Source organism: Lygodium microphyllum, chromosome 10, assembly GCF_053477565.2.
Source record: "Lygodium microphyllum isolate KBCC chromosome 10, Lygodium_microphyllum_v1.1.10, whole genome shotgun sequence".
NCBI classification, from domain to species: Eukaryota; Viridiplantae; Streptophyta; class Polypodiopsida; order Schizaeales; family Lygodiaceae; genus Lygodium; species Lygodium microphyllum.
Genome location: NC_141144.1, coordinates 24,208,643 through 24,219,990, shown reverse-complemented (window position 1 = coordinate 24,219,990; position 11,348 = coordinate 24,208,643). Strand labels below are relative to the sequence as shown.

At 38.3% G+C, this 11,348-nt stretch overlaps 1 long non-coding RNA gene across 2 annotated transcripts; it reads left to right on the top strand.

Moving 5' to 3' along the window:
- Positions 1-2,355: 2,355 nt before the first annotated feature.
- LOC148029797 (uncharacterized) lies at positions 2,356-9,880 on the top strand. Of its 2 annotated transcripts, none has more exons than XR_015692103.1 (3): positions 2,356-2,507; positions 2,908-5,057; positions 7,167-9,878. It is a non-coding gene; the product is annotated as an uncharacterized LOC148029797 (long non-coding RNA). The 2 variants fall into 2 exon arrangements; XR_015692102.1 differs by having other exon boundaries at positions 2,360-2,507; positions 2,908-3,499; positions 3,634-9,880.
- The last annotated feature ends 1,468 nt before the right edge of the window (positions 9,881-11,348 follow it).

The window sequence follows — 11,348 nt, the reverse complement described above, 5'->3', positions numbered from 1 at the left end:
AAAGCACACCACGGCCAGTGCTTGTGAATCAACTCATAGATTTCTCCTATATAGCCCTTTATTTCATCAATCTCATCTTGCAAAATTTTCCCATCAGCCAAGCCTCCTTCATATTTTTCTGCCAGGATTTTTTCAATTCTTTGAAGGCGATCACCAAAGTTTTGACAAAAGGAGTTTGAAGCTCTTTGACGTTTGTTTAAACTCTTGATTTGCTTCTTAATTACATCCAACCGATGCATGAGCTTTAGGGATATGATGGAAGTGTTGTGTCCTTTGATATGTTTGAGGGCACGCCATACTAACTTCCTCCTAGCCATGTCTTTGACTTTACACATATTCATTCATGCATTGGGAGTACATTAAGAGATCCGAGAGAGAGAGAGAGAGAGAGAGAGAGAGAGAGAGAGAGAGAGAGAGAGAGAGAGAGAGAGAGAGAGAGAGAGAGAGAGAGAGAGAGAGAGAGAGAGAGAGAGAGAGAGAGAGATAACATTTTTAAAAAGTAATTGAATACTTTTATGACCTAGGCGCATCAAAGTATTACAATATTTATGTATATATGAGAGAGACACAATGAGACTATGTCGAGAAAATATTTGACACATCTTTTTCTCCACATCAAAGCATGATTAACACAAACATAATAATGTTATCACACATCTATACTAAAACACACACACACATTAATTAATAACACACTTAAAACACGTAATACACCTTAACAATGTAATGACACACATAACACATTAAGTAATAACACGCATAAACACATTAAGAAATAATATTAACACACTTTCATATCAAAAGACATGACATGCATACATTAATAACATGCATAATACACATTATTTAATAATACACATTTATATTTAAATGCATAATACACATTAATTATTAGCACATATATACATATGAATACATACTATTAACACAAACATAATAATGTTATCACACATTTATACTAAAACACATAACACACATTAATTAATAACACACTTAAAACACGTAATACACCTTAACAATGTAATGATGCACATAACACATTAATTAATAATACACAAACACATTAAGAAATAATATTAACACACTTTCATATCAAAAGACATGACATGCATACACTAAAAAATTAAACATGCAATAAATTAAACTATTTAAATTTTAACTTTTATGAGAGAGAGAGAGAGAGAGAGAGAGAGAGAGAGAGAGAGAGAGAGAGAGAGAGAGAGAGAGAGATGCAGCTGAGAAGTATTGATGATGACGAAAGAGTAGAGTTGATGACGAAAGCAAAAGTACAAAAACTACATGGAAAAATGGAAATGATGTTAGAGAGTAACGTCAAATATATTTAAGTGCATCATACACATTGGCAATGTAATAATGCACATTAATTATTAACATGCCTACACACATCCCTCTCTCTCATTCTTCACAATAGCATGCACACAACACATACGCACTCACTCGCACTCACACACACACACACACACACACACACACTCTCTCTCTCTCTCTCTCTCTCTCTCTCTCTCCACATAATGTAGCTATTCATGCAAATTTGGAGTAAATCTTTGCTACACATAGCGATATCTCTCTTGAGGAAATCTCCATAGAAAATCAAAAGTGCTTAAGGGACCTCTGTATGTATGTAGTGATTGAATGGTCCTTAACATCAATATGAGCTACAAATGCTACATTCACACCTTTTGTAGGTGCCTAACACACTTAAAACACATAATACACTTTAACAATGTAATAAACACTTAACACACATTAATTAATCATACAATAGAAGAAGAAGCAGAAGAAGAACGTACCTTCCTCTCCCGCTGGCCGTGCGTGCAAAGGAGGACCGTCCTTATATAGAGCTTTGACGGGCCAGGGAGTTGGCACGTTAGAGCGGCAATGCGCAGTTCGAAGGCGGGGTGACGGGGTCAAAGGCGAAGGGGAGCTCGTCGAGACGACGGCCGCCCTTGTCAATGCATTTCGAAATGCGGGCGGGGGCATAAAGATCGCGATCGCAGGTTGCGGGCACGTCACAAGGCGCAGGCAGGTCACAGGTCAAGGGCGTAGGCAGGTCACAGGCGGCATGGGCACGATCTTTGCGGCAAGGGTAGCACGGGCGTATTCTTCGCGAGTGACACGGCACAATTTTTGCAGGCGATGGCGGGTACTGGACGCGTGACACCTGCCCCTGCGTTCTTCTTTGTGGGGAGGTGGGGGCTACCACGTGGCACCCGCCCCCCACCTCCCCTTAACTAATAGTAAAGATAATCTCTCTTTTTGTTTTGGTTTTGGTCGGGTGTGTGTGTGTGTGTGAAGAGAACAACATTGCTATGGTCATATAGGCGGAAGCAGGAGATACGCAAGAAAACCCACCCCAACCCGCCAAATATTTTGTACTAACGTTTTACTTATTTCTGTACTCCAGAAACGACTGTGTAGTACATAGGAATGAGAGGCGGGCGCGGGCGCGGGCGCGCGCATTGATATGAAGAGACGCCGAGGGCGAGGTGAGTACTCCCTCAGTTCGTCTCTTCTTCTTCTTGCTGTTCTGTGATCTCAGCCATGGATCGGAACAATCGCATGCGGGGAGAGATGCGAGAGAGAGGAATTGCGGGGAGCCGGGGCGAGGCCTGAGCATGACACAGAAAGGTCGACACGCAGAGATGGTGTTCTCTGAGCTCTGGCTCTCTCTCGTCATCATCCTCATCATGCACTGCCTCTTCCCTGGCTCTGTGCAATTCTCCTTTCCTTCCATCTCTCTCCGTCGTGCTTGCTGCAGACGTGACTCTGCGATGCTGCCCCCATCATCTTGCCGTGTTCTGGGTCGATTCATATTTCAGCTTTGTCCTTGGTCTCTTCACAATCAGTGTTTGATTTCTTGAACTGACACAAGCGCTCTTTCTGCAGGTCACGAACGAGCTTGTTTGGTGGTGAGAACAGAGATTGGGAAACAAGCGTATGGAGAGATCCATCGTTCCTGGTTGTGAGCGACTACTTTATTATAGTCTCCAAAAGGTGTATCTCATCTCATCTCAATTTTCATGATGCATATCAACACTTATTATTCCGGTCATTCTTCCTCTCTCTCTCTCTCTCTCTCTCTCTCTCACAGTCCGGAGGGGTCGGTAGGGCAAGGTAACAATGTGTGGCTGTGCAAAACATGCATAGGGCAAGGGTTCCAACTTCTCTCTCTCTCATGGACGATATCTCTCTCTCTCTCTCTCTCATTGCAAGAGATAGACCACGTGGTGTAGAAGAAGAACTGATCAACAAGATTCAATATCTTCCTCAGGCTTCAATATCCTTCTCACACCACACACATGATAGTGTTGCAGACATGACGAGATGTGATCTCACAGTAATGCCATGAGAAGTGTGAGTCTTCCTTTGCAAACAATGATCTCTCTTCCAAGGCAGACATTAAAGCGACGACTCTCAAGAAGAAACATGCACCAAAAACATGGCAAAGGGTGATGGCGTATCTAGAGACGCGCAGTAGGCATGCTCTTTCATTTCTCTGCTGGAATATTGTGATAGTCTTCTATTTCTCAATTATGTCAAACTAATCAATTGATGGGTTATTGATTGAGCCAATCAATCTCTAACCTGTATGTTGCATGTTGTGATTTGCAGGTTTTCTTCCATTCTTCATTACTGCAAAACCTACCAAGAGGTATTAGGGAGCTTCACAATTTTCGTTACCTAGTATTGAGTGTACTGCTTGTTATAATAGGGCTTTAGTATCACTAAAAGTCCATTGCAAACAAGCTCTGGAGTTGCATGCGATGGACCATGGCTTGTATATCAAGGGTTGCATGTAGATCCCCAACTCTGAGTTTTTAGGCATCTCTATTTGAATTCCTCTGCTAACCTTAATGTTTTGATTATTTTGATACAATGCACCCATATGATAAGGGCATCACTATTTCATAAAGTTGTTTGAGAGCTATACTTGTAGAGAGAGAGAGAGAGAGAGAGAGAGAGAGAGAGAGAGAGAGAGATATGGATGATTGCCTTTTAACTATATTAATGGATGATTGCCTTTTAACTATATTAAAGGCAATGGATGATTGCCTTTTAACTATATTAAAGGCAATCATCTATTTCTCTAGTACCAATAGTTTTTTGGTCTTTTATACATATAAAATCCTTGGTAGCACACCCAATGGTTGTATTTAGGATTTAAGCCCCCTTGAGTTTCGGTCTATAATGCTAAAAATGAGGTGAATTTACAAGGAGTGCTTTATGTCCACTTAGAAGGCTCATTTTTGTGTATATGTTTGACACAATTACAAGATTTACAAACATATGTATTATCCATGACATTAAGCGATGACTCTTAGATTCCTTTGATAAAAATTAAAGGAATTCTCCCTCGTTGGGAGATTGTAACTACTTATCCCTTTTTCATCGATATAATTACGGGACCAGTTATTCAACAAAACATTGCTTTTAATAGAATGAACAATGCATTACTTCCAATTACAATCAATCTTCAACAACTAAATACCATTGCCTTTAATATCATGAACTACACATTATGTTATCAAAATTATAGGAATAATGATGGAAAAATAAGATGGCAATCAAATTTATTTTTTGATTTTGCAATATTTTTTAATTGCTCATAGCTTGTCATGATCAGCCTTGCTTATGACACTAGTTGCTTATGATTGGTAGTTAAATAGTAAAAACTAATGTGATTTGTGTTTGGTGGAGCAGATTATTAAAAGAATATATTATTTTGTCAAAGAGCACTTATGGTGCATAGGAAAGTAGGTGCTTAGAGTAGTATTGAATTATTTTATGGCTACATGCTCTTTAGTGTGAGGAGGTATATTTTGTCTAGATTAGGATTGATATTGTAGACCTTACTTATAGGAATGACAAGTCAGTTTGGACAAAAGAATTGGGAAATATGATCTGTGCAAGGAAGAGAAATGTATGGCCTCTTTTTGGGACTTCTTTTGTATTTTGAGTATCTACAAAATAGAGTTATATAAATACATGCATAGAGGATGTGCTCACCCATGCATGGGGGGATGATTGTACCCAAGGTACACTTTTCTCTCAACTCTTTTATTCGGCAATGAGTTGTTTTTGTATATTTCTTCAATTTTTGAAAGAGCTATAGTGCTTTCTTGCAACCTTGTTATTAGATCTTAGTGATTAGTTTGTGTGCCACTTTCAAGTATTTCTCAAGTTTAATATATATATATATAATTAGGAGCATTTTATTCATCACATCAAAGTTCATTTAGAACTATTGGATAAAGGGATTATAAAGATGTTTCGAACTTGAATTAAGGGAAATGTCCTTCAAGGTGCTATGATCCTTCTTCAAAGTCATTTGATTCAAACTCTCCTCTCCCCAACTCACATTTTCCTATCTAGTGTAGTTCCACAAAGGAGAAAGACTATAGTATACTTTCAACATTATTCCTATCTTAATAACTTGAAATTGCCACATTATTGTTAATTATTTTCACTTTTCTCAACTCATCTCAAGGATTGAAGTCATAATTTTAATCAATATGGATTTATTGCCATAATTGGTGGCTATCAATCATGGCCATCAATTCAACTTTGTTTGGGTTGAAAATTGTATTGATTTATAAGCACCCTCCCAAAAATTGTACAATCTTTATGCCAAAAAATGGCACTTTCAAATTGTGTAAAATGACATCAATAGACATCATTGTTTGTTTTTAAGCTTATCAAAGCTTATAAATAAGCTTTGAAAGCTTAAATAAGATTTTTTTGGCTACCATCTCTTTTCTTTCGGAAAAGGGAAGGGGGACATTAAGTCATACTCCTTTTTCTTTAAGGCTTATAAAGACAAAAGCCTTTATCACCATTATTGAAGTGATGAATTGTAAGTCTTCCCTTCTAAAGATTACCCTCCAACAACAAATGGATCTATTGCAGTACAACTTGGTTGAAGTTACCTATGTCTTTCATAAGCAAAAGTGCAACAAAGCTTGACTATTCAAGACAAAGACAATTGCATTGCACATATTCCTCATGGTGTTTTTGATGCACAACAAACCCAAAAGGAGGAGCCTTCTTAAGAAAGATTGCAAGATTGTCTTATCATGGTTTGATGGTAAGAAAGACGACAAGATTGTCTTATCATGGTTAAGCTAATTTTATGATTATTTTGGTTAAGAGTCGTTCTCTAAAAATGATAAGGCTAAATATGCTACCAATTATCATGTAAGATGCCTTTATGGTGGAATGTACTTCATTAAAGTGCTTATTTTTCTCTTACATGGGATATGATCCAAAAGAATTTCAAGGAATCTTTCCTACCCCCTTAGATTCATCTCAACTCAAAGAAATAGATTGAATTTTTCATGGCAAGAAGATGATAGTATGGGTATCTACATTGAGTGGTTTTAGCAACATCTTCAATTGCTGCAACTGCTAGAAGAAGTTCTAGAAGATATGCTCCAAGAAAAATATGATGAAGGTTAGGTATACAAGATAAACTTATTCTCCTTAAAATTTTTTCTTTGTAAACTGCTATATCCCATATTCACCAATTATGGTTTTAATAAACCATGCATACATGACCTAGTCTAAGGCTTTATTTACAATGTGTTTCTTTGCCTTGTTCCTTACAAAGAGGCTATAATGGATGTGATTGTACATTTCTAAACACCCCTTCTCAATCACAACCAAGAAAGACATTGAGTATACATAGGCCGTCATGAGTAGAACCTTGTTGAGTGTAGACATGGAAAGAATCAACCATACAAAGCTAGAAGCTATCACAAAACCTCACTAAGTGTGTAGAGGTTGAAGTGTGCAAAGGTTACATGAGGAGTATAGGAGCTTATGGTAAGAACATTAGGCAAGTCCACATTTAAAACTTAAAGAATTTGATCAAAAAATGAGCTACAAAAGAGGGATTTGTGAGTCCTATCCTTTTGTTCTTGGGTGTCTTTTTCTTCTTCTTCTCCATTGTTGTTTTTATCTTCTTTGATTGTTGCAAGATATGCTCTTTGAGATCCTTTCTTAGCATGGAAAAAATTCTCGATATGCCTAGTTTTCTTACAAAAATCACAGACTATGCTCTTCTTTCCTTTCATATAGAGAAGTTGTTGGTCTTCTCTTGGGATGCTTGTTTCTCCCTTGCTCTTGATATTCTTTTTTGCTTCCAGGAGAGATGCTTTGATATGCATCAGCTTCAGCATATGCATGTTGATTAATGTGGTGGATACATGATCAAACTCAGGTGGAAGACTCTTGAGAAGCACTCCAATGCAAATGTCTTCATTTATCTTCAAGTTGATTCCTGCAAGTTGTGTCCACAAACTTTTCATATAATTCAAATGAGTTGCAAGTGAGGTGCTACTTTTCATGTCAAGCCCAAAAAATTCAATTAGTAAGCTATATTTGGAGGATTTTGAGTGAGCCCCAAACAGGGTTTGTAATCAGTTCCATGTTGCTTGAGAGGTTTCACAACCATTAACATGATGAATGTAGCTACCATCAAGTTCGAGCTTGATAATATCTTGAGCCTTATTAATCATTTTTATCCCATATGATTGAGAATACAGCTTCCCTTGGTTTCCTCTCTTGACCACTTGTGATTGATCACAAGCATTTCTTAATTAAGATCAGTTTGATCCTACTTTGCCATGTATGGAATTTGACACCATTGAATCAGCATGAGGGTGAATCTTTGCCCATTTTGTTGGTAGGAGTAGCAACAAATTACTAAGAATAATCCAACAAAAGAGTTGAATTTGAGTGTATCAAAGAACACAAGAGGATTAGTGTTAATCAACAATAGATAGTATCAAGAGATATTATGTAGTTGAAGCACTTGATGTTGAATCTTCTTTAGCTTAGTTGAGAACTCATTCTTGTAGCAGATCAGAGAGTCAATGGCATTAATTAGCCAAAAGTAGGAAAATGAAGTAAAATTTGAGCTTTGAGATTAATGGCTATGTCTACCTTCTTTAGGGTTTTGATAGGTGACTGGTTCTTTGCTTATTGTTGCTCATAGATATAACTGTTCGAGAAACCATCTAAGCGGGAGATAGCTTAGATGTATAGCTTCAATTTCCCTATGGTAGTAGATGACATCATTGCACGTGCAAGAGGAACGAGCAATACGAATCAAAGATGTCGCAATCTGGGCAGCAAGCTGTTGTAAGCATAATGTTGGAGAAGAGGGGCGACAATGTCTAGCTGTGAGGTGATGGGGAGGAGCAACTAGAGTAGAGGAAGAGATCTCTAGAAGAAAGCACAGGCTGAAATGAATTGGTTTGAGAGATTCAAGCTCTCCACTGAAGGTGGGTGGCTATGGAGATAGGTGAGAGATTCATGGGAAAGTGGAGGGAGCCAGAAATTCAAACTCGAATGACCCAATTAGTGGGCTAATAACTCATTACCTTGAAACCCACTCTGATACAATGTTAAATTATTGAGGATATATGCTAAGGTGGATTACTAATGAGAAAATAGACAATCATAATGAGGCATAAGTAATAACAAAGAAGAACAGTTGATATTATCCAAACATAATGCAAGTACAGTTGAATGAGAATGTCTGATGAAATGAGTGTGGGGATGAGTGTCTTTTATAGGCTTACAGTAGGTGGTATTGGTAGGTGGAAAAATGTGGAAAGTGATTATGGTATTCGTCAACTGTGATTTTAATAAACCATGTATACATGACTTAGTCTACGGCTTTATTTGCAATGTGTTTCTTTGTCTTGTCGTTTCTTACAAAGAGGCTATTGTTGAGAGTGAAAAAGAAGTTCAACTTGTCAACAGAGGGACAGAGCATTATAGGACAGAACATTGCAGTACAGAGCACTGTAGTGCCACAGAGAGTTATAGAGACAGTCCTAGAAACATGACCAGAGGTCTAGGAGATAGATGATACAGAAGTACTTTCAGAAATAGAGGAAATGCAGATGCTATAATTATTAGAAGAAAAATGAAAGATGAAAATGGATGTAGTTCCATTCTTCAACAAGCTGTTGGAGAAGCATGTGGATCCTATCAAAGATTATGACTTGGTCAAAGACTTAGACACCTTTAAACCAAACCTAACATTTTGACAGTTTACTGATGTTGTTTCCCAGCTGCCAAAAGAAATTCAAAAGCATCTTGACAAGAAGACGTGGACTAAGGATTGCTTCCTCAACAGCGACCAAGACCAATAAGGCCTCGGAGCCTGTAAAGGAAGTAGATGTGGCCAACGCCTTCTTAGATCTTGGAACCCCAGAGATTAGTGTATGGATTGAAGGATGCTTTATTTCAGATGCATTGATTGATGGAGGCTCAACAGTAAACATAATGACGGATGTGACAATGAAGAACTTAGTGTTGTAATGAATTCAACCTATACAATGCCTTATCAGATTGGCAGACCAAAGCAAGTTTAAATCGTTGGGTATCCTCTGTTGAGATATCGAGCTTCACTCGTGATATGCCAGGGTGATCGTTGTGCATTTATGTCACCGACGTGTCAGTTGCAGATGCGGTTGGTACACCGCCCATGAATAATAGCTACATGACAGCTATCCTTATCTACTCTAGTTCGTGGCTTAGTTAGTATGCCACCTTAGTTAGTTGAGTTTGGTTTGAGACCCATATATAGGGTTCTTCTATTTCTTTGTACTAGAGTTTTTTTGGCTTACACAACTAAGAAGAGGAAAACTGTTTTCAGCCTTCACCTCTGTGTGTATTCCCCCATTGTGCAACCAAGAAAGCTACAAGTGAGACTCCTTCATTCTCTCCCATAATCTTGACATCCTCCCATACAACACTATATTGGGAAATATGGGAATTTCCCATAAGTTTGGGATATGTGGTCAAATCTTTGGATTTTTCATAATGTGAAGACTATAACTCCAAATGGAGCGCTCTGTAACTCAATAGATTCCATTTTTCAAGCACGTTCTAATGATAGGTCACATCATATGGTTTTGAGAAACTTACGGGCATGTTATCTGGGTGCCACCTTTTTAGTATTCAAAAAATGGAAATTGGGAGATTCCCAAACTCACTAATAGTGTGTTATACGTAAAAACAACCCTTGCAGGAAAAGATTACTGGCTGACATATTTGGTGGTTAAACCAAATTCTTATGGGACCTCATACCCTTTGCTTTTGGGAAGACCTTGGATTTTTGAAGCAAGAGTTAAGACGGATTGGTTCAAAGGAACCTTAACCCTAGACAGAGGACCCAACAAAGTGGTGTTGAAGTTGTATGGATTGCAAAAAGGAAATGGATCCACATCCATTGAAGTTATAATTGAATCCTCCAATGAGGTAACAGATGGTACATCAGGAGATGAAGAAGTTGTTGAACATATCTTTTTGAAGAAAACAGAGGCACAGTCCCTAACAGTGGGCACAATAAGCGAACTACCAAGGGAGGCAAAGTCCTTGTCTATGGGAGAATACCTCCTGTCTCAACTTGAATTGACTTTTGAAATCACCTCTGATAGTGAAATAGAAGTATAGATGTACTGTTCTCCCTATTACAAGACAATCGCAAAGACAGGACATATACAGAGCAGAGACTATCACTGAAGCAAACATAGACAATCACAGAGACAATAACAGATACAGAGATAGAGCAGATGCAAAATAGAGATAGAGCAGAGACATAGATAGAAGTAGAAGCAGATGTAGAGGCAAAAGATTTGTTCTTCTCTTACAGAGCCTCTACAAAAGCAAAGATAGTCTCCAGAGGAAGAGGATGAAAATAATGAGAAAAAAAATGAAGCATGTTATGAAAGTGCAAATGAAGAATTTTCTTTAATAGCAGATGATCTTGTTGATATCTCTACAGAGATCTCAGAGAGACTGAAGATCTCAGGGTGCTGGATGGAATGACCATGGTTTCATTTGGGTTGGCCAATGGACCACAAAGTATGTAGAATCTGTATAAGCAATGGATTAAAAGCATAAAAATTAAATTCACAAGTGGCTCTTGTTGCCCTAACCATTCAGTCCAGAGAAAAGATGATGATGATGCTCCTTGCCAACAGAAGCCAGAGCCATCAAAGCCTCGGCTTTTAGAAGGTCCGTGCTATGTGACATTCCTGGACGTATCCTCTAAAGATGAATATCTAAGTCCAGAAGAAATTACCACTTACATAGAAGCAAACAAAGCTCTGATAGCCTTCCAACAATCTCAACAGACAAATGAGTCATCTGTTCAGAATGAGGACACTGGTTCCAGTGGAACATCAGACGAGGACACTACTCTCTTGAAAGAGTCAGACCTCTTTCAGAAGCAATCTGTGGGACATTCATCCGCGAAGTGGAAAGTGAAAGACAAGTAACATTCTTGGATACTGACGGTATTGAACGTC